Source organism: Schistocerca americana, chromosome X (assembly GCF_021461395.2).
Source record: "Schistocerca americana isolate TAMUIC-IGC-003095 chromosome X, iqSchAmer2.1, whole genome shotgun sequence".
Taxonomy (NCBI): domain Eukaryota; kingdom Metazoa; phylum Arthropoda; class Insecta; order Orthoptera; family Acrididae; genus Schistocerca; species Schistocerca americana.
Genome location: NC_060130.1, coordinates 779,151,362 through 779,177,182, shown reverse-complemented (window position 1 = coordinate 779,177,182; position 25,821 = coordinate 779,151,362).

Sequence of the window (25,821 nt, the reverse complement as noted above, 5' to 3'; positions counted from 1 at the left end):
AGCAATGCCAGACTAGAAACGAGTTATACTGCGTTATAGGAATGCGGAGTAGTGCCAGAAGAACCACTTAGGTAAATGTCAAAAAATAAAATTCCTCCATGTTTCGTCACAGACTTTATTTAGCTCGAGAAATATGTCTTCTGTACGTCAGTGTTGGAAAGTGTATTTCGACCAGCCGTCCTGAAAGTGGCGGGTACGTCGCCCTGGGAGGGGGGAGGGAAGGGGAGCGCGGAGAATTGTAGACGGGGGTTCCGGTTTTCATTGACATACTTATATTTCATAAAGTGTAAGAAAAATATTGCTAGCGTCAGATTCTCATTTCCATGGACCAAGTTAGGAGACTCTTCATCGTTAATGTGCTGTCTTATTTTACAAGAATTGACCAGTAGATCGTGTCAACAATAATTCTGAGAAAAGTCGCGAGTAATATTGCATCACATAACTCCTGCCACCGATAACGCGCAAGATTATCTACTTACCACTCATTTAACAACCACTAATGACAATCAGCCGCTTTAGATTGTGAACGCGTCTTTCTTGCAACACTGACTACTAAAGCAAATTGTTGATCAAAGCCATTGTGACTGTTCACTCAATTTCATCCAGGCTTCAAGAGTCAGCTCAATGGTAATGAGTTACCTAGAAGTTTAATTTTAGTTCGTGTCCAGTGGAATTAGTTAACAGGATGTAAAGTAAAGTGCTACAAGTTTCGCCATTCCCGCAGATAACTGGCTGATTAACAGTGAAATTAAATGATCATATGACATTGAAGGCCGGCAGTCCCCAACTGGGGAGCTTCGGCCGCAGAGTTGCAAGTCTTTTCAGTTGATCCCACACTGGGCAACTTGCATGTAGATGATGATGAGATGATGCGACGGACAACACAACACGATGTCCCCGAGCGGACAAAATATCCAACCCGGGCATCGAAGCCACGCCCGCTGCGCGGCAGTCAGATGCGCTCACCACTCAGCTAAGGGGACGGACTAATTAGCAATGATAACAAGAGCTCCCATGGAAGTGATTCCCTGAGTGTCTTCCCCTTCGAAATTGTACAGTTCGAATAAGCAAAAGAATTCGAATTTAATCAAAGTACATTCTTTTTTCCCGTCTTTCTCTGTTTTTTTATCACGAATGTTAGTTCTAAATGCAAAACAAAAGTGCGCAAATATCAAGTCGATTATCTGACATCAGGTTTTACCAGCATTCTTTTGAATAATGAGGACCATCGCAATGCGTTCTTTGTTTAGAGATTTTAGTCAATGATAGTATGAAACCTATAAAACTAAAGAAACACCTGCAGACAAAACATTCAGACTGTGTAATTATAGCTCACCGAATTATTTAAGGGGCATGAGCAACAGCTAAAAGGAAATGTAAAATTTCTCAAAATACAAGTATCAGGTTCTAAGAAAGAAAATCTGAACCGCCAGACATTATTGGTGAGAAATTAATTCTTCCCATCTTCCCATCATGTATGGAGAGAAGCTTAGCGAGACTCTGAAGTTGATACCACTCTCAGATGATACCGTGGCTCGTGGTTCTGTTGCAATAGCCGCTGGAATGAAAAATCAGTTGCTACCATGTCTTCATGATAGCCCAAAATTCGCAGGCAACTTGATGACACTACTGATATCGGGAATCTTTTCCAGTTTCTTGTTTTTGTACACTATTGTTATGGAACTGAATGCACGAGCACTTTCTATTTTGTAGAGCTCTGGAAGGGAGAACTACAGGCGAAGGTATTTTCTTTCTTGCGAATAACTTTTTTTTTTAGAACAGTCCGTCATGGACAAAGCGTGTTAGTATATGTACCAATGGGGTGGCAGCATGTACTGGAACTAAAAAGGGGTTGATGGCAAGAGGGTGTGCTGTTTCTCCTTCTGTAAAATTCGCACATTGCGTGATACACGGTAAGGCATTGGCTTCTAAAGTAGCACAGCCGGAAGTCAATAAAATGCTGAACGATGCTGTCAGTGTTGTAAATTTTGTGAAAGCACGAGCTCTAAATAGAGGGCTATTCTTCATTCATTGTGAGGAGATCGGTAGTCATGATTCTGTTCTGTTGTGCACTGTACTACGTTCGTTGTCCGTGGTAAAGTTCTTCGTCGTACTTGAACTTCGTCTTCTCCTAGTGAACAGCAGTTCTACACTCGCGGCTCGGTTTTTGGATGAAATATAGCTTCTAATGTTGTGCTGCTTGGCAAGAGAATCTGACGGATCTTAACGTATCACTTCAAGGCCGAAATCGTGGTATCATCGTCCTAAGCGTGAAAGCGCTTGGGCTTAAGAGAAAACTTGGAGTTTGGAAAATCCATATGGAGGAGAGCAACTGCGAGATGTTTTCTTGTCTGAATGCTTTAGTAAAAGAAAATAAGTTGGATATAGGTAAAAGTAGTAGAATTGGCGTTGTACACCTCGAAAACATTCGCGAAGAATTTGACGGTACATATCCAGAACCTTCGTCGGAATATGTCTGGATCCACAATCCATTCGGTACGATCAACACTTATCAACAGTAGAACCGGAGAAGCTAACAGAACTCTTAAGGGATAGAACACTTCGAAATGAACTTAAATCGTAGTTGCTTGAAAATTTTTGGATTAACCTCGGAATGAATATCCCAGTTTATCAAGAAGGGCAGTGGAAATCTTATGACCCTTCGCTTTAACTTATATAACATTTTCCGCAGTCGCATTAATCAAGACGAAACATCGATCTCAACTGTAGCTGGAAGGGGATCTGCAAGTTGCCGTTTAGAAGAGCCAACCGAGAATGGATATGTTTTCTTCACAAAATTCAAGCTCACACGCCACACTGAATGTGAAAATGTTAAAATATTTCCGAATATTGAACTGCGTACATTGTTAGACTTGTTTATTTTTCTTTTAGATTATGGGTTTGAATATTTTTCTATTTTCATTTGTACTTCGTGGTTCAAATGGCTCTGAGCACTATGGGACTTAACATCTGAGGTCATCAGTCTCCTAGAACTTAGAACTAATTAAACCAAACTAACCCAAAGACATCACACACATCCATGCCCGAGGCAGGATTCGAACCTGCGACCGCAGCGGTCGCGCGGTTCCAGACTGAAGCGCCTAGAACCGCTTGGCCACTCTGGCCGTCTGTACTTCGTGATCTTTCAAATATTAAAATATTCTAAATGATCTAAATGCAATATAGATGCAAACAGTCAAACGTTAACATAACAACTAATTTGCAGGCAATTATATGGTGAAATACAGATACTTGTTCAGCTGCGATTGTTTATGAACTAGTTGTAATTTATGAATGCATTGTCTCGCCGCGACATGACTTCACCGTTTGACTAACACAAATATATGATAATAGTTTTTAAAGAATTTTGACTCTGGTGCGATCAAAGACGTTTCACTAATTATTATTATTTTTATTGTTGTAACGGACAATTGTAATAATTAGATGAAAGTAAATAAATATCATTGACCCTTTTTCTGCCAAACATGAAAAGCGTTGAGGAAGTAAAAAAAAATAGCGGTTAAGAGGGGCCAAATAATTCATTCTGAAGCGGAACACGAGGGTAGAGTTTGAGAACCCCTGATACAGACGATTCCCGCAGAGTCATCTTATGCCGTGTAAAGTGATATCGCCTAAAACACACTCTAATCTGCTAACCCGTCCACGTTGCAAAATCCAGACAAGATATCAGTTGATCATGACCTTCAGGGACTTCCCTAAGCGCCTGATTAGTGCCATATTGCACTAGGCCCTGGAGGATGTGTGATTCTTTCTATGCATTAAAAGTGGGATGAAAATTACATCATTTCGCATCACAGGAATGATTCCTGTCAGGATAACCTCCTTAAAAAGTTTAAAGTTTAAGAAGGTTCTCCTTTAACTTGTGCATTAGATGTCTTGCGATTTGTAAGTATACTATCCGCATAACATACCATCTATCGTACCTCATACAAGAGCTGCGATGGGCCAGTTATTAATTCCATTGTTTCCGAATGAAATCACAATTTTCCATTTTCACAGAAAACCAGTGACAGAAAACTCATGTTTAGTTCTGGAGATAACGCTCGCATATTATTTCGCTATGATCTGAGACACTGCAGCCTTGAAAATGTAGCTGTCGATAGCTGAGCACCTCTATCAGAGAACTGCTTGTGCGAGTTATTGAATTCAGGATGGAATGACCTTATTCTGATGGAGGTTTTTGGAAGAGGAAGATGGTCAATTTCGATGCACAAATGTGTTGAACACTTACTGGACTTCAGTTACCTGTAGAATTAAGTATACAGAAGGGTGAAAATACTTACTGGGAACCAAACACAGCGGATAAGGTATAATGGCCTATTGTGTATTTAATGTAGACTAGTCAGAAAAGTGAATGAAAGTCTTCTTCGAAAGTGGTAGTAAGGTTTGTTGGCACCAACTTGTTCCAAAACGTGGAAGCTAACTAAACGAAGCAAGCCGACCTAATGAAACTCATTGAAATAGACATTTATGGGAACGTTTCAGATACAGTTTTGCAGTCGCTTGATGTAAGAATGTTTCACAACATACAATTGGATTGCCAGAGTTAAAGTAACAAGATGGCCATTCAAAGAAAGCTACTGCCAATCCAGAATTTGTGGCACCTTGGAGCGAAAGGAAGGACACTTCTCTTTAGGGGGCTTCCCGATGAGTAAAACTGTTGTCATGAAAATTTCTGCTGTAGAGCTCTGCTACGCTATGCAATTAGATAAAACGCCTTGTTTTAGAACGTACTACCATTGCAAGCTTTCTGCAGCTAATCTCTGTCACCAACGCTCGTAACCTGGTAAAATGCTGCGGCAGACTAAGTAAATCAGCCTACCGATCTTAAAATTGCAGAAATTCGTCGATATCCAAAATGGCGCCTGCTGCTAATATTTTGAGGGGCGGTGGAGACATATACTATTGTGACGCCTTATGTAGCATATATATCTGACTCTCCTGTGGTATTTCTTCCACCACGATCTTCCGTGTACACTTCTACCAGTATACAGGGGGTATCATAATTAATGACGTAAACGCATGCGGCTGAAAGTGTACGATACTAGTAGCAAAAAGGTATCGGTAAACATGGGCTCTAGGGCGCTTACCTTAACAGTTATGACCACTTCTTCATCTTCTATACTGTGAAACAAATCTCTTCTACTGCAGGATCTCTGATTTCCATATTTTCAGAAGTGGTTGTATGAACTACGAAAAGATAAAAGTGTCGAGTAAACATGGTCTCTCAAGTCCGTACTTGAAGGGCAATTAGCACTTCTTCATCCTTGGTATTGTGAAATACGTCTATTCTACTGAACAAGTGCTCATAGCTGTTAAGGTATGGAGTTTAGGGCACACGTTTCCTGCGTACTTTTTCTTGTTTTTGGCCATACTACCTCCTCTCAAAATATGGAAAGCAAAGGGCTTTTAGAAGAGGTTTGTTCCACAGTATCTAAAATGAAGAAGTGCTCACATATCGTAAGATATTTATTTTAGGTCCAATGTTTACTACCACTTTTTTGCTTCTAGTATCATGCACTTTCAACTGTATGCATTTAGACCATTAATTATGATACACCTTGTATCAGTCAATTAAACATTTCATTTTTGTTATTTGGCAGATGAGCAGGATGAACGCCAGAGAAAAAGAGGTCCTGTAAGGATCTTCTTTTTCCATTTCAGCGGTGTGTTGGTATGTTTCCCAACAGTACGAAATGCTGCCAGATCTTCCGAAGGTTGTCTGCACTTTAATTACCTTGGCACCACTCGTTTGTCCCCAAGGCACATGGACTAGAAAGATAGCCCATTCCGGCGAGTACGCCCTTATCGGTCAGTGATGTGTTACGTTACATGGCAGCAAGTTCTGGCACAGTCGCGCACTTGCAAGTGGAAATCACACCGTAAATCAGTTTTTCATGTCTATTTCATTGGATTTTGAGCATCTAATTGATGGGGTTCAGGATAATTCGAGAGAATTAGTTTTTAAAATATTGGAAAGGAAATGTTAAGCGGTAAAAGCACTGAAGATAGTACTTAATGTCTAAAGCTAACTGTAGATGACCGTCCTAAAACTTAAAACTTAAGAACGCGACTACGGTGAATATTTTACAGTTTTATGTCCTACTTTAGTCCAGATATGTCTAGAGAATATTATGATAAATATGGCGAAACTTATTTGATGATGCTGACATAAAGAATTAAACTCGAAGTTGCTGAAGAGGATGCTGTCCAGAGAAAGTTTCTATTCGCCGCTGCTTCATTGCATCCCATTATGGCTCTATAATTCAAAAATCTAATGCAAATGGAAGTTCTCGTTCTTACCTACAAATCAATTATTTCCTTTTCGATTGCGAGTAATCTTGATTGTACTAGTGCTGTTAATGATTCCATGACACGTTTGCAGCGTGAAATGTTTTCTTCATAAAAAAACGCAGAAATAATTTCGAAATTTTACATTGCAGCGAACCACTCGGTTGATAGTGAAGTAAGCTCACCTTTCGAAACTACGGTTATCCAGTCTTGTTTAGCTGTTAATTCCGCATCGACATGGCATTTTTCTGTTGTAATACCTAACGATTGTCGATTTTTTACACTTTAATTCGATGTATCTTGCCAAGTATTTTAAGGCATCGTGAGTAATGCCTTCACAAAAGTTCGTTGAGTCTCTAAGATCGCAAACTAGAAGCAAATCTTCTTCAACTGAAGTATCGTAACGTGACGTGTCAGCTACTTTGTTGCGGTTTGTTGTTGTTGTTGTTGTTTCTCGACTTCAACCACTGTTTCTTCTGCAGAAGTTTGATCTCTGTACTCTGCAGTGGAAGAACCAAGAGACAAAGGTATAGCTCAAATGGTTCAAATGGCTCTGAGCACTATGGGACTTAACATCTGTGGTCACCAGTCCCCTAGACTTAGAACTATTTAAATCTAACTAACCTAAGTACATCACACACATCCATGCCCGAGGCAGGATTCGAACCTGCGACCGTAGCGGTCACGCGGTTCTAGACTGAAACGCCTAGAACCGCACGGCCACACCGGCCGGCGACAAAGGTATATTTGTCGGATTGCCAATCAGTATTACTAAGCTAATTCTATTTTTAACCTCGAATGGCATCGAATTATTATAAAATGAACCAAGACCAAGAATTCTGAAAAAGTAATTTGCGAGACAATCTTGATTCAGTCTGGTAGTCATGGCGTAAATTGCTCTGGCATTTTTCGCATCTGTGAAAAGTCAAAAAAGCTAATTTGTTGATGTAACAACTCGTTTTTGAAACTGGCAGGCACCGAGTTTCTCCTTGGGAGAGACACTGAGACACTATAGTTTTAACCCCCTTACTTACTCTTCTCGTATACTTACTAGAAGGAACAGATATTTTGAGAGTACACATTGTTCCTTAGCTATCTTCATAGCTGCAATTTATTGCTCCAGTAAAGCGTTTCTGCTCTTTACAATAGCAAATTCATTTTTCATATCTTTAATTTCTATCTATTTGCTTATAACGATCGGATCGAAAGGAATTTTTGAATTTATTGACTTGTCCAGTTCTGTTTTCGTGGGAGACAACATTTCCCATGTTTTGAGAGCCCTCTTCCACACTGATCTGATGCTACCACCACGTTCTCTTTCTCTCTTTCTGTTACGTCATCTTCTGTGTGGGCAGAACCTGCAGTAACAGGTTTATTTCTTTGCCTGTTAGGCATTTTCTGGGATGTAGCTGCATCTGACTTAAGCACCTTCTGATAGGTAGACCCAAAAACTCATTTTGCGTGTCCCTTTTGTCATCTTGTGAACGAAAATGTTCGGAAGACATCCTTGCATTTTTAATATTGACAACCATTCACGTTAGAGTTCTGAGTCTTTCGGAAACCGATGGTAAAGAACGCCCTCGGTTCTAAGCCCAGAGTTACTGCACTTAGCAACAGCACAGTAAAAGTAGTTTTCGCTCCTTTCTCTCAGAAAATACTGCGAACAACTCGCAAGATAATAAACATACTACTTCATACCGTAATACGCCATAGGTCTCGAACTGCACTCAAGGAAGCGATAACACAGCGCAACCAACATCGGCGCGAGACCCTTGGATACGGCGCAGTAGCTGCACAGTAACGCCACGCCTTGCCAGGGCTGGTGACCAGCAACCGCGCGGGAAGCCGGAATACAGCCCTCTGGTTTGTCCCTAGCTCATAATAGCTGGTTACATTGTTCATCAACTGCTTGGCAGTATTGTTCCTCTCAAACTTAGAAACGAGGAGAGTTGCATCGAGTCCGCTTTACTTGAGATCTCCCGCGATTTCAGAGGCGTCGTTATTCGGTACATAGATCCAGACTAGGAAGTGGTCACTACAGTGCAAATCTCAATCCCCTTCCCACTGACTGGTATCAGCAGAGATTGGAGATTACAAATCGACAAAGTAGAATGATCATGTTGCAGTTCTGATAGGCTTTACATGTCACGTTAAAAGAAGAGCAATTTGATTAGACCTTCAGGGGATTCTGTAACTCTTCTCTGTAGCTGGAGAATTTAGAGTCCCACACGGCATTATGAGGTTTAAGTCTTCAGTGTGAGTAAAGGCTCGACAGTTGGTCAGTTAGATCGGTGAGTGTCTGCATCTTATATGATGATTTATAAAGAGAGGAAATGTAACTTTAGAAATGGCATCTACTTCTTCTGGGGTTGTATGAAATTTAGTGGTGGGATACCGTGGTGAAGAATGTAACGTATCATGCAAAACCACAGCAGAAGCATGCAAACTCCTGTGGCCATAAACGTCATCTTTTTAGTGAGTAGCCGGCCGGTTCTGGCCGAGCGGTTCTAGGTGCTACAGTTTGGAACCGCGCGACCGCTACGGTCGCAGGTTCGAATCCTGCCTCGGGCATGGATGTGTGTGATGTCCTTAGGTTAATTAAGTTTAAGTAGTTCTAAGTTCTAGGGGACTGATGACCTGAGAAGTTAAGTCCCATAGTGCTCAGAGCCATTTGAACCATTTTTAGTGAGTACACTAATTCTCATTAAAATTACATCAACAAACGTAAAAATTAGTTTCCCGCAAATAAAATGCCCGAAACTGTACCTCGCCTCAAGACTGCCAGTTTATCCGAATGAGTCCTTCAACCTTTAGGTTCTGCCGTAATACGAGGGTCCTTCAATAAATGACCCATCGTTTTTTTTTTCTTAGAACATATTTATACTTAGGAGTCAGAATTTGGTGACAGAATCAGTCTAAATTTCTTTTATATCTAATTTTTTTCTACATAGTCTCCATCGCTTTCTACCGCATCACGCCACCGTTGGGAAAGAGCATATGTGTACAAATGGTAAAAGCAATTCCCCTTTACTCGTAGGCCTTATTTCCAGTTCGTGAATTAAGCTTTCATCATCCTCAAAGTGTGTTCCACTTACGGAATTCTTTAATGGCCCCCCCAAATAATGAAAGTTCGAGAGCGCCAGGCCTGGACAATAGGGTGGAAGAGAGAATGATGTCCAACCGAATTTCACTTCGTGTCCCCGGACTCTGGGTCTTGTGTGTGGTGTGCGTTGTCACCTTGGAGCAAAATTCCTTTTTGATTCTAGCCAGAAAGAACATGTCGGAAACTGTTCGTGAGTTTGTTCAGAGGTTTCCCATATGCTTCTGAATTAATGGCCGATACTTTTGGCAACGCAATCACGAGAATGACAAAGTCACTATCCTAAACAACTGGTATCATCTCCTTGCCAGCAGAGAGACTGCTTTCAGTTTCTTCTTTCTTGTTGCTTGCGAGGGGTGTCACTCCAGTAACTGCCTTCTTGGTTCCAGCTCCAAGAGGTGCACGCAGATTTCGTCACCTGTAACGATCTTTGAGAGAAAAGCCTCTCCGTGGATCCCAAATTGCTACAATACTTCAGATGAAATGCGTGGTATCGTGCGCTGTCGATACCAAGCAACACCAGTCCACGTCCTACGTGGCGCTTCGCTGGTGTCGGATGGGGAAGTCCTCACCGGTTTACCGGCGGACTTGAGTGAAATAAACTAGCTCTCGCGGACCAAACACACCCTCTGCGGTTAACAACCACAGTTATAAATTGGAGCTTGCTCCAACTAAGGTTGACAACCATCGAAAGTCAAGAATAGAAAGGTCTTTTAGGAAAAAAATTCCACCGTCCTGCTCAAAAAGTCAGGAAAAGGCTACATCGGATTTGGTGGGTAGTCAACTAGAAGACAGCAACGAATCGGAGCGTTTGCAACCATCAAAATGCACACTAAAACACAAAAAGAAGATTAAACATGAGCAAATAAATTATATAGCAACACACAACATAAACTCACTTCTTCAGACAGGAAAACTCAAGGAGCTCACAGATGAACTAAACAAACAAAAAATTTTAATAACAGGGATCCAAGAAATGAGAAACACCATTCGAATCACAAGGATACAGAATTTATAATGGGAAACCAGGACCGAGGGCAATGAAACAATGTCCCCAGTTTGGAACCAGGTTTTTAGTAAACATAAAAATAATAGATTCAGTAACGGATTTCCAAGCAGTATCACCAAGAATTGCGACTCTAAGCTTTAAAACAATGAACAAAACCTATACAATAATAAATGCTCAAGCCCCAACAAATGAAAAAAATTGCCTAACAAAACCAAAGGAAGAGGTAGATAAATTTTGGGACCTTCTAGAACAAACTGTGAACAGAGTAAATAAAAAGAATGTAAAAATCTTATTGGGAGATTTCAATGCTCAGTTGGGAAAAGAAAGGAAATATAACGATATAATTGGAATATGGAGTCCACATAAATTTACGAACAAAAACTGTCAAAGACTTGTAGAACTCTGCAGAGAACACAACCTTATATCTATATCAACATACTTTAAGAGGAAGCCAAGTAAACTTAAAACATGGAAACATCCAGACTGGAGGAAGGGGCAGTGGCAGCTAGACCATGTCTGTATGGACAAAAATTTTCATAAGGAGATCCACAATGTTAAAGTACTGAGAGGAGTAGACACAGGCTCAGACCATTATACAGTTAAAATTAAAATTAAATTCACTCATTTAAAGAAGAGGACCGGAAAAACTAATAAAATAAAAGGAGGTTTGACCCACATCAGCTAATTAAAAATAATAAATACCAACAAATAACACAAACCATCAAATTAACAGATGATCTAGAACAACTACTGCCTAATCTTAAAAAAGAAGCAGAGACTCTATCTCCCTTGAACCCACGAAGGAAACATGCATGGTGGACATCAGAATGTGACAAATTCCATGAAGATAAAGCATGGTTAAAGTTTCAAACACATAAAACTGAAGAAAATGCCATCAACCTAAAAAATGAAAGAAAAAAATTCACACAAATTATTAGAAGAATCAAGAGAGGATTCCATAAAGATATTATAAACTCTATAGAAGGCAATTATCATAAAACTAACTCCAGGAACTACTATAAAATCTTTGGGAAACAACTAGAGCAATATGAGGCCCCTACACTAATACTGAAAGATGAAGATGGAAGAATGACACACAGTAACAAGGAAAATGCAGAAAGCATGGCAAAAGCATTTAACAAACTTCTGAATTGCGAGGAACCCAAAGAACCCTTGCAAATCAACATAAATACCCCAATAAAAACCAAATCTAACAAACTAGACCCTCCAAATTGCCAAGAACTAGAAAAAATTCTTAAAGAACAAAAAAATTATAAGGTATGTGGAGAATATTAGGTTTTTGTTGAAATGTGGAAATATGCAAGTGACACAGTCAAGACCTCCTTACACATGGCACCAACAAAAAGTTGGGTAACAGAACGATTCCCTGAACATTGGACCACAGCTATCATCCACCCACTACACAAAAAGGGAGATAAGAGCTACCCAGACAACAACAGAGGAATCTCTCTCCTAGATTGCACATACAAAATTCTATCCAAGATCTTATATGAAATAATCAATGAGCAGTTAGAACAGGAGTTAGGGAAATATCAGGGAGGTTTCAGACCATGGACAAGCTGTGCAGAGCAGATAATTAGTTTAGAATTGTTTATGGCATACTACAAGGAACGGAACAAACCTCTGGCAATAACATTTGTAGATTTTAAGAAGGCATATGACTGTCTCCACAGACCTTCAGTATTAAAAATTTTAAGAAATCTAGGACTCCATCCAAAACTAATTAAAATAATACAACTCACTCTAACCAACACCAAATCAAAAGTGAAGTTTAGAGGAGAAATTTCGGAACCATTCCTCATATGGTTCAAATGGCTCTGAGCACTATGGGACTCAACTGCTGTGGTCATAAGTCCCCTAGAACTTAGAACTACTTAAACCTAACTAACCTAAGGACAGCACACAACACCCAGCCATCACGAGGCAGAGAAAATCCCTGACTCCGCCGGGAATCGAACCCGGGAACCCGGGCGTGGGAAGCGAGAACACTACCGCACGACCACGAGATGCGGGCCCATTCCTCATAAAAACAGGCTTAAGGCAAGGTGACTGCCTATCGCCATCACTGTTCAACTGTGCACTGGAATACATAATGAGAGAATGGTACAAGGACAATCCAAAGATGATAAGAATTTGAAGTGCAAAAGATGATATTAGCTTAAACTGTTTGGGATTCGCTGATGATGTTTCTCTCCTAGCCAACACCGTTCAAGAAGCCAGGCAACAAGTGAAATCACTACAAGAAATAGCAGAGAAAGTAGGCCTTAGAATATCATTTGAAAAAACGGAGATTATACTAACTGATCCACCACTTGCAAACATAATTACAATAGAACAGGAAATCAAAATTGTCGATAAATTTAAATATTTAGGCGAAATAATAACATACAATCTAAATGAGAAGCCATCATGGCAGAATAGAATTAAAAAAACTGAACTACGCAAATTACATTACCAAAGCTACATACAACAAAAAAAGCCTACCGGTATCTATACATGCAAAATTAAAACACTATAAAACAGTTACACAACCAGAAATAACGTATGCAGCTGAAACTATCTTCAAAACAACTAATGCAGCAGAAATTGACAGAATACTAAAAATAGAAAGAAGAATAATTTGGACATGTATAAATAAACAGTATAAAATAAATGGATATTGGAGAATAGCATCAAATGAAACAGTATATAAGAAAATAGAATCAGTCATGAGCACGATCAGGAAGAAACGCATCTCATTCTTTGGATATCTGATGAGAACTCCAGAAACATAATTAGTAAAAAAATAATACAAAAATTGTGGAATAGCAAGAGCGACATTAAATGAATCACAAAAATTAAGGAAGATATAAAAGAACTCCAAATTACAGTAGATGACCTAGAAAACAAGACAGAGAAAACCAGAATACCGCAAGACCCGCAAACCAGACTGCAAATGAAAATCAATAAAAGGAGTACAGGAAGAGTGGTCTCAGATGAAGAAAGAAAGAAAGAAAATATCTGAAGGAATTAATAAATATTGGGCAGACAGAAGAGCAAAACACCTTTCATATAAGAATAGACTCTAATAATTATATTACCTAAATATCATATTAAGTTATTGTTGAGCCAAATTGTGTCCCTGTGTAACAACTTGTTTACAACTTTGTATTTTTGACTAGAGTGGTCCAATGAAGGCCATAAAATGAATAATAATAAAATTAAAAACTGTGTGTGCATCTGATTATTTTGCTCTCTGACTTAGAATCCAACAACTCCCTGGCATCCACCAACGGAACGACCCGACAAAGTAGCTTTTCGTTAAATCTTCTAGCCTGTTGCGAGCATCGTGGAACCCATCATTAACACACTTTTGCATCTCCAACGGTCTCAATCACTGCTCACGCACTTCCAATTCTCACCGATTTCTGTAGAGCCAGTTGTCGAGATATGATGGCCCGATCTGCACGAATTATGGCATTAGTGCTATTTACCATGTTGGGAGCAGTTGCTGAGACAACGTCCCCAACGTGGCTGATCATGAAGATCAGTTTCTGCATTGGTTTATTGTTTAATTCTCTTTACCCACAGCTCAATAGTACTCCTATGAACTTCATCATTAACATAAAATGCGCACAAACGTTTATGGATATTCACCACGGTTGCTTTTTCTTCAACCAAGAATTCAATTACTGTACATTGCTTGTAACGAGTGTCTTGCGCAGACGCCAATTCGATGGTTCAATACTGCTCTGTCATCTGTCGGAACTGTTGGAAACTTAGTATACGTTAAGAACAATCATCAAATTTGAAGCACTAAAGAAATCTTTCGTATACAAATTAACAACTATAAAAATAATTTGGGATATTATTTATTGAACGACCCTTGTATGACAATGGTGATGTGAAGAATTTGATACAGACTCCGTCCGAACAGGCTTCGAAGGCGCGACGGTAGCGACCGATCGCCGTTTCGTCCTCAGACCACAGGCGTCATTGGATGCGATTATGGAGAGATGCGTGGTCAGCATTCCGGTCTCCCGACAGTTGTCAGTTTTCGTGATTGGAATAATTAATTCTCAGTCAAGTATCTCCTCAAATAGTCTCAGAAGGGCTCATTGCTTCCCGCCTGCCGACTGCGCTCGGCAGGCCTAGCGCCACCCATCCAAGTACTGTCCAAGGACCACAGTGCTTAACTTCTGTGATACGACGAGAACCGGTGTTACCGCTGCGGCAATGCCGTTGGCGAAGAATTTCATAATTAAAGTTACTGTGGTTGTTGAAGTTATTGTGGGTTGTCCATTGTTGTTCTGGTGCTGTTACTCTGACACCGAATTTCTTAGAGGCCGTGAAGTTACTGATGATAACGAAAATGATTATAGCAGAATATGGTTCAAATGGCTCTGAGCACTATGGGACTCAACTGCTGTGGTCATAAGTCCCCTAGAACTTAGAACTACTTAAACCTAACTAACCTAAGGACAGCACACAACACCCAGCCATCACGAGGCAGAGAAAATCCCTGACCCCGCCGGGAATCGAACCCGGGAAACCGGGCGTGGGAAGCGAGAACGCTACCGCACGACCACGAGATGCGGGCTATAGCAGGATATCTGAGACTGGGGAATTGCTAGCTGCGCATAAGGGAATGAAATAAAAAGATATACTAGCTACAGACTGAGAGGTGGTTGTGTGAGTATGTGAGAGAGAGAACGAGGGGGAGAAAGGGACGAAACAAGACTATATAAAGTTATCTAACTAGCTTCTATTAAAATAGCTATACCTAGTGTTATGAACTCTGGACGATTTTCGGTGTCTGAAAGAAGAAAAGTATTGAAATTACTTTTAGAAAGGATATTGAGGCAAGTAGGTAATTATCGAATGCTGCTAATAGATCAGTGTTGTTAAAAATAGTCTCAGGAAAACCATACAGGAGATATAAAAGAAACAGCCTAATAATAGTGTAACTGACAATATTAGCGCGAACCGCAAGGTATCTATCTATAGTCCAGTTTGTGAAAGTACAAGAAGTAATCTTCCGAACAGGAATGATTACGTAAAATGAAAAATAATTGGGAACGTGCACACTAATGAATCTACAGAGACGATATTCTGCGCAATAATTTCTGGCCGGACGTTGTGGCAAGTGAACAGAGGGGTTCTGGTCACGGCAATTTGTTAACTGTCTGAGAAGACCCACTACATGTTATCGACGTAAATGTGTATGATATACGCTAACAGTAAATTAGAGCAGAGAGGGACAACCATAATTCTTGAGATGAATGTTCGTATGGTAAGTCTTCTGATTGCATCGGCCGTGATATTAGACTGAAATATTTCCTATGTGCAGCACTATATATAATACCAAAGTATCAGCATATTTAAAGAACGACATCGTGAGACCATCTTAAGCTTTTGTAAGGGAAATTTATTTACAGGCAAATATATTTTGTGAAGGCCCCATTTCACAGTGACAGATATGGGCTACATCATGTTTAAAGAAGGTTTCTTTATGGTACAACTTTTGCAAGACATTATGCATAATACTGAAATACATGGTGACTCTTCGAAAATGTGTGAGAAAGTAGGCGCATATATATGAGGCACTTGTCATAATTAAAACACAATTATGTATTTGACGTCAAGAAACTTTCCTTAAATTTGATGAAATCCTAATCCGTGACCTAATGACGGTCGGTTTACCGGATCTGGGAAACTGGCAGTCTGGAAAATAAATATCCATTCCAACAGTCTTTGATGGTTGGGCGATGTCGTTCTTTAAATACAATAGAACTCTGAAGCAATGTCTAGAGAAAAGTTTTGGAAACCGCTCCTCATCGTCCAGCCTTTGAAGACCTAAGGTATGTCGACCGGCCGCCGTGTCGTCCTCTTCTTGCAACGTCATGCATATGTGGCATGGAGGGGCATGTGGTCAGCACGCCCTCCCCCTCCCCCTGAAGGCAGACGTCTACCCTGCCTAATCAGCTACGGAAGCGGATTTGGAAACTGGTATATGAGCCTAAAACTGCAATCCAAACGAGGAGTAAATGAGAGCTAATTAAATGCAAAGAGACCACCATGTTTAACAAACTGTGCATCTACCTGGACATAAGGCCTACGTACGCAATATAAAACTGTTTCAAATGAAAAACAGTAACTTGTTTGGCGACAAGAAACTGTCCTTAAAGTTAACGTGGTGTTAATCCGTGACTTCAAGATGATCGCTTGATCGAAATTAATGATGCCAGACCAAAAATTAGTTATCCCATAATATACCACACTAATACAGTGTAATATCTCTTGTGGCCTTGATTATGACCTCAGTTGGCGAGAAAGACAGTCTGGAAATTTCTTCTTGTATTTCATATCCAGCTGAAGTCAGTCACTGATTATTAGATCACACTGAGCTACCAAGTTGCAGGGATACTGATTGCTACGTTTCACCCTCTGCGCCAAGTAGCCCCAGACATTCTCTATGTGACTGAGGTTGGATGATATAGCAAGCCAGTCGAGTGTGATACCATGTCTGAGTATTGGTCGAACCAGGAAGGCATACGTACGTGCAGCCCTGTAGTCACGGTTAGTAACATCGTACGTACTCATTATGATGATTCAGAGCAAATTGGAACTCCTGATCACCGCGAATGATGAACTAAACGTCTCAGCTCACTTTCACGCTTACCTGAAGTAATGCGCCCAAGTCATACTAGTCGTCAGAGCACTCGAAACCTTATACCATTCGAAAACAGGCGAAATCGAAGCTCGGCGAACCACGCCTTCAATTAGCTAATTCCCAGTTTCTGTGTCGTTTTGCCTATAGAAGGTGTGCAGCTTTACATTACACTGTAAGGCTTTTGCCAGGTACCCATGTCAAATCGTCAACTGCATGCAGTTCCCTATGCAATGGTACCTCAAAAAGTAGTTGAGATGGACCTCCATACACGAAATACTTTAAAAACACCATAGAAACAACTCTAGCCTGATTTATATATTCCGCACACTGCGGGTCAAACAGCTCATTGGGTGGTCAACCCCAGCGTGGTTTGAACCTTATTGAGAGGTCCCTGTCGCCTACGGTCGCAGGTTCGAATCCTGCCTCGGGCATGGATGTGTGTGATGTCCTTAGGTTAGTTAGGTTCAAGTAGTTCTAAGTTCTAGGGGACTGATGACCTTAGAAGTTAAGTCCCATAGCACTCAGAGCCGTTTGAACCATTTTGAACCCTGTCGTCTAGAAACATTTTACGACTATTGTTCTTAAGTCGCGTTGCAGGGATGCGAATGGTACACCATTGCTTACAGACAAACTGGGCAGTCAGCGTTGACAAAAAAAAAAAAAAAGTGTGTGAAATCTTATGGGACTTAGCTGCTAAGGTCATCAGTCCCTAAGTTCCCTAAGTTTACACACTACTTAAGCTAAATTATCCTAAGGACAAACACACACACCCATGCCCGAGGGAGGACTCGAACCTCTGCCGGGACCAGCCCAGCGTTGACACACCAACAAAGCTGGAAACTTCATTCACGGTGTCATCATGTCCACGTCCAAACTTGATAGCTCCTTTCTGGCATTCTGTCACCTCTCGGTGTGGTCCCGATGATTACACACAACCGACTGACACACAGGCACAACTTGACTGACGGTGGTTGAGGGCGACCTGCCGGTTGATGCCGTTCCACACCGTGTACAGCGCTCCAACGCAATGAGTGTCCTCTTTAGAGGGGTATCCAACTTTTTGTCCTGTGAGCCATTTTGTCTGTAACAGAATATTTATTACAACAGCTTCTGTAGTTATTATGTTTGAAATGTTAGACTGATTTTTGCATATAGACAACAGATTAAACTCAGAAATTCATCAGTAGCCGTGAAATATGCTAATTCATCAATCCACAGTTTGGTTTCAAGGTCACAGAACTGTTGTAGGCATTGGTTGGACGTTGGACGTCCCTGTGACAAAATTTCGCGCCACTCAGGTAAAATATTGTCAGACACGAACTTAACGATAAGTAACAATTATTTGTATTTATTTCTAAGACTCCTTGCAGAAATTGTATAATTGTTCCTTTTGAAAAGAATTTAATTCGCCCTGAATCATTGATACTTTGTTACGTCTCCTATAAAATTCTAAAACAAATTACCTAGTTTTGGTTTGTAGTTGTATGTATTAGCGTCAGTGCTTCCCGTGTTGTAGGATCATACCAATGAACGTAAAAGCAGAACTGTCTGATATCGGTAATCTTGGCTCAACAGGTAAGTGAATATCAGGCTTGTTTCTGCGAACAGGCGCACGCTCTTCTTTTGGCATATTCTGTTAACACAATTCCCGTTCAAGTTTTTTAACACTTCTTTAACGTCAACAATACACAATTTCTTTCACGTTCTGATAAATAATTACACCTCATAAAGCAACTTATGGTGCCTCACTTCGATGCTGTGAAGTTTTTTTGTGGCCGCCCGTCTGAAGACTCTTTTGATGCATCTCTCCATGCCAATTCTTCCCGTTTATCTCTTTATCCGCATGACTGCAGCAGGCTACATCCACTTGAACCCGATTAGTGTGCGCGAGTTTTGATCTCTGTCTACAATTTTAGCCCCAAACTTCCCTCAGCCACCAAATTATTATTCCTTGATGCCTCAGGGTGTGTCCTGTCAAGTTCACCCTTCTTTTACTTAAGCTGTGCTATTAAACTCTTTTTATTTGTCGCTCATTGAGGTACTTCCTAATTAGTTAGTCTGTCTATCCATCTAATCTTCACATTCTTTTGTAATACCATATTTCAAAAGCTTGTATTCTCTTCTTGTCTTATTGGTCACGTTTCTCCTCGTACAATACTCAACGCAAATATTAGATGTTGAAATCAAGATTAATACTTTTTATCGTAACTTGTGTTACCTCCGAAATACTGCCGTCCGTTGACAGTGTATTTATCCTGGAGGGAAACTGTTTACAGCCATTTTGACCTCCATTTAACGCTATCGTGATGATTCTGTCACACTATTTCGACCTCCATGAACAGAACTATGTGTATTTCTGAACTGACTTCGACGCATTCATTGATAATGAGTAGTTGTTGGGACACTAGCTTCAGGTCAGTCGCACAGATAGCGATTATCATAGCCAAGTGATGCCTGAATCAAAATTCCACTCTTACCTCAGCATATGCAATGAACCCCTTATTCCTAATCGCTTAGCAAATATGCCTTACCCTTAATTTCATCACAGTCACAACGCACTACAGAACAGACAACAGCTTCCTTTTCTCAGAATTTGCCTTACCTTTCTTGCTGAAGAATCGTCTTGAATAATTATAATCTGAAACTGGCAAAGGAGACCTGATGGCAATTTCAATTAAGACTGACGTGTCGTATTTCAATTTGAACCTAATTTATTGCACATCTTATATAGCTACGGCCATCGTCAATCGAATTTTTATTGGTTTATCTAATAAGCTTCATTAATGAGAAAATTAATGAAACGTTCCTATACCAGAAGTTGCCCCTTTTATTGATTCTCTCCATGCGTCCATCCAAACGTAGAGTCGTAAACTTCCTGACGCTATATATACCAAGCAGAAAATAAATGTATAATATACAATGTTCTTCAAACATTACGAAACTCGTTGTCAAATAAAATATTGATTAACAACACCATTAAGGGAACTGTCACAAACAGAAATAATACGAACAGCCGCACGCAGTCGGAAAACATTTTTTCGTTATGTTTACATAAATAATCTTATATTAGGATTTATCTTATACATTTATATACCAATAGATTCTGCATGAAGAATACGTTCCTCGATAAAATAATATAAATGACACAGAACGTTTTAAGTGAAATATGATGTTGAAATGTGTGGTTAAATCTGGTGTAAGGGCAGCGTGACCGAAATGAGTACAATAATTTGCTACTATCTTATAATTGTTTGTGAACTGTCAGCAATGCATCTATAAATACTTTACTGTGGCAGATATTTAAAATGGGACAGAGGTGACTGTTGCACATGAATGCTTTATATACATATCGTACTGATTGTATACTGTAAGTTATATGAACAGAATTAGAATGTCATACACATATGGGCAGCCCGACTGGTACAACAGTTTCGTAACCTTTTACAACCTACTCTAGCTACCAGGCTGTTTTGCAGTCTTGCATACATACGATAATTGAAATGCTAGTCATCTTGCAATATCATATTGAATGCAACTTCCCCTTACGTCAGAAATTTATCAAGGCATGATGCCTATACTGCAATGCAGGCCACACGCCTTTTGATCTTGTCTCACAAATGCTCCACGAGGAACAGATCTGATGATCATGGTGACCAGAGTTGTTGAACATCTTTAAGAACTTGTTGGACGATGTGGGAATTCTATGTATGGGTATCGTCTTGCTGGAACAGCATATTTCCTCACTGTTGTATGAACGCCAACAGAATGGTCCGTATGATAATGTCGATATATTCTACATTTTTTAGTGTGCCCTTGTTATTGTCGTTATATACTACAGCTCCCCATTGTATTATACGTGTTGCTGGTCTTTTAAGTCGTTGCCTGGCGCATTACAGTATTTGACACTGCCCTGTTCGACGATACAATCGCGAACGACCACCACCGCCACCAAGGCAGATCTGCTAACATAACTTAACGAAACATGCTTTTCTTCTCTCTAGTCTCGATTTTGGGTACACCATGACAGGCAGGCTGCACAGTCATGATGTGTTAGGAGAAGTCTATAGAAATAAGGAACGATGGAAGGCTAAAGAGGTTTAACGACCTGTCGACAACATAGTCATTTGAAACTGAACATAAGCACAGGATGAGCTCGCAGGAAATCACTTCTTCCTTTTCACAGGAAGCAACCTGAGATTCTTCTTAAGTGTTTTAGGGAATTCACAAAAAATGTAAATCTGTATGAGTAGACGGTTATTTAAGCCTCAAACCTACCAAATGCGAGCCCATAGCCTTAACCATTCCGGCAACTAACTGGGCCCAAGTATAATGCGAAAACGTTTCTTACTGTCCAGCCTGCATCATCTCGACTCTATACTAATACCGATAATACGATGACGCGGGCTGGTTGTAACAGCCAGACGTATCATACCGGTGTTTCACGTGAATATACACACTTCAGACGTGCGTCGCCAATGTTCGTTGCACTCACCTTCTATAGATCTGTCACTTACTCAAAACCATCGCGCGGTCAAAGGTCTGTTGAAAGCACTCACGTTGATTTCAACGAGGATCGCTCCAAATGATTAATAGGACTCTTAGTTATTAACAGTAGCAACCTTTCCCTTCAGGTCGAGCCTGAGTCTTTGTCCCGAAGCATATGCCAGGGAGAGCAACGCTTCCATCATAAGGGCATGTTCTGGGCAAGCAATGGGAGACGAGAAACGTATATCCGAGTCGTTTCAAGTGTTCGACCACACACGCAGTTCGTGATACGATCCAATATGTATCCCCCAGAAAAGTTTAATTCACTAAGCACAACATTGTATTTCCCGCATACTGCACCATTTTCTGCAATAATTATCTTCCAGTAAACAAGTATCATACTTCAGATTTGGCAGGTCTCAGCACTGAGCTAATGAACCAAGTTTCCAGAGAAATATTTCTGAATATCTTACGGGACACTGAGTGCCAAAATCATTTGAATTTGTACTGAGGGAGCCGTGCGGTCAGCAGTGGCTCCTTGACGGCCCAGTTGAGAATCAGTAAGTCGCTGCTGCCTGGAACCAAAAAAAATACCAGATGGAACTCCCTTGGTTCTTCAGTCCCAACTTGGAAACACAGATGACAGTTCCACATGGAAATTATTTAGCGTTTCTTCAGGAATGCAATTCAGTGTCATGTAGACTCACTATAATATATCGCTAATTTCAGTTAACTGCACTAATTGTACCCTTCACCGCTGTTCTGACGTGTCTATGACGTTTGCTAACGCATTAACAGTGCTGGAGACCGAAGAAACTTCGCTGTACCAATACATTTGTTTTAGTTTTCAAGCTGTCCTCCAGTGAGGACATTTACTGATGTTGCAAAACATTGTGTTCGCACATAATTCACATATATTTCGCCATGTAAGTTTTCTGTAATTCGCTTATATATACAATCCCAATACCACTGCGAAACCAACGGTAACTGGATTTCTTCAAGATAATGCTCTGTCCTCGTGCTTATACATTTACATATACATGTACAATTTATGTTTGTGTTTAATCAAACATATCCCATCAAAGTTGTAGCATCACATTTGTTGATCGTTAGTGAGCGATTATACATTCCTCTACCTCACGTCTATGGTCACCAATTTTTGTCATCAGACTACCGGTTTCGGTCTATAATGACCAACTTCAGATCTGATTTATAAAAACATGTGCTGCTGACAAGATGACTCTTGCATATACTATTATTTATATATATTTGACGATCCTGGTGCTGATTTTGTGTTTAACATTTGACGATGCCACTATGGCCCTAGTACATTAGGACACGTTTTTATAAAACATATCTGAAGATGGTTATTATTTGCTATTGGACTAACCTACTGCGTGGGAAGAAGCAAAACTAAGTAGTACATTAGAAATTTGCGAAGAGAACGCAATGACGATTGATTTAATGTTCGCAGAGCGCTGACAAAATATCGAATACCTCGCAGATTAGGAGAATCAGCAGCAGCCATTCACAATGAAGGCTAACAGGTGACACAGATTAATAAATGTATCGAACTGAATCCGTACTGTCTGAGGGCAATGAATGTGGACTGCACAAAATATTCGACAATGGGATAATTTCACCGAAAGTAGAGTCAATGAGGTAAGTGTATTTTCCCCTATACTAAATGTATAGGGGTACCTACGTGGGCAGTAGCTTGCATCGACAACTCTCTTCCGGTATCCGGAAAGACTCACAGGCCCCGGATCGAAACTGCCCTCGGATTAACAACAAGGGCCGGCATGCTGGACATCGTGGATGTGGTTTTTATACAGTTACCGATGTCGTACTAGGTGAATACCGACCTGGTACTCACGTCTTCAGTTACACGATTCGCAGACATTTGGAGGACGTTCTCACATTTTTACTTGTGCATTCTCCTAGCATCCACTCTAGCATTCGTATAGTAATCCGGAAAAAATAACGTACAACGAAAATGAAAAGTTCTGGTTGTAAATGTGATAGCAGCCTCTGCCGATTACATGCCACTGACAATGTATACCAAGGGAATTTCTAGGTCGTGTTGTCCAGAACCGCACGGCCACCGCGGCCGGCCGATAATGTAAGTGATTCTGTTTTAATAGGTGTCAATAACTTCTTGGTTTTGTAAGGAAATATCCTGGACATGAACAAAATTCTTCATCATGTACTATAAATCTCAGATTTAGTGAACTGGCGTACCAGTTCAGCCTATGAAATTCTCCATATGACAGAAGTTTCCTGTATTCCTTGACGTATTAGTGATTGCAATGTCCTGATAGCATATTTCACAGGTTTCTGGACACGAGACAGTCATCTGGTCTTATGAGAGAGAAAACCATAACCCGATAGTGACATCACAGATTTGATTTGGTGTACAATCAGCGTGCAAAATGTGTTGTTTGTCCTCTATGTGATTAACATGATTTGATAATCAGCAATGATGATCTTTAATGAAAGTCTTGTCGAAACATAACGTCGAGTACGACGCTTACATGCAGTGGGGCCCTAATACGTTTCTACAACTGCTCTAATCGGGATACGTTATTTATTAATGTGGTCGCTGCTTCTTGCTTTATTCAACCTTTTCAGTGGCCTTAATATCTCAATACATCTCTGAAGATCAAAACTGGAACACCTGAAACCAATATGAAAAAATTTTATAATGCGGCCCTGCATCATCTGTAACTATACGAGGGATGTCCAGAAAGTAAGTTCCGATCGGTCGCGAAATGGAAACCACAGAGAAAACAAGAAACGTTTTATTTGCAACAGTTAGGTACACCTTCCACCTACTTCTGTACATAGTCGCCGCTCCATTTCGAGTTTTGTCGAAGTGTTGTATCAACTTTCCAATATCCTCGTCATAGAAAGCAGCCGCCTGTGCTTTCGGTCAGTTATATGCACTGATTTGCAGCTCACTGTCCGTGGAAAAATTTTGTCTTCATAGCCATCGATTCTTGTGAGCAGAGATGAGACTCGTGGGGAGCCAATTACGGACTTTATTGTGGGTGATAAAACACTTCTCATCGGAAACGCTGCAGGAGCGTCTTCATTGCCCCAGCAGTGTGCGGCCGAGAATTGCCATGAAGAAGGAAGTGCTCGACAGCTGTGCATGACACAGGCAAAATCTCTAACCAGGCCCTCATACTTGGCGGGAGACGCTATTCCCTATGCATCTTTACGTGCTCACTGTTCACTCAAAACTGAAAAGCGCAATGCGACACGATCGACGGGCATACTAGAGACACTGCCCAACACGTCTGTGCAAAGCTTTACCGGATTTTCCCAGTGGTTTCCATTTCGCGACCGATCGGAACTTACTTTCTGGACAACCCTCGTAGCTATAGGAAAATCTGTACCCCATGTCAAAGACTAAAAAATGGTCAAAAATGTGTTTGACCGTAATGCAAGTTGCTTTCAGGTTATATTTAAATAACGAAACGCACTCGATATTAATAAAAAGTGTGAGTAAAACATATTTTTGCAACTGACAAAGTGTTACATTAACAGCAAACCAAGTCTCAATCTTTAGGATATCTTCAAAGTGTATCTATGAAACAATATTTAAGTTAAACTTACTTGACAGCGTAGCTCTGACCATTGTGGCTGAATCGGCATATCACTGAAACACTTATGTTCTAGATAACAGAGTTTCAACAGTAATGTTGGCCACAGCATATCTGATAATAACTCTTTCTAACTCAAAGACAAACTGACGTAATCGTAACTCCCTGAATCGCTTTTAAGAGGACACCTCTCTAGTTGGCGAAAGAACGTGATGAAGATTACAAAATGATACACATCGTTTGATTTAACTAAATTATATACACGTGTTCTGTGATGCACCAATGAGATGTACACTGATGAGGGAAGACATTATGCCCATCTACTTAATAACATGTTGGTTCACCTTTGGTACGCAATACGCAACAGGCAATACAGCAGCAATTCTGTACGCCATGGATACAAGTCCTTTGCAGGTTTCCAGGGAATGTGGCACCAGGTGTTTACGCACGGGTCACACAATTCCCTCAAATTACGGGCCGATCGCTTTTATCGCGGAACTGTGGCCCTTTAGTGTCCAAAGTGTGTTCCATTGGGTTAAGATCGAACGGATTTGATGGGAAAGACTTCAACGTTAGTTCACGAACATGATCCTCAAACTATTCAAGTACGATTACGTCATTCTGACAGGTACAA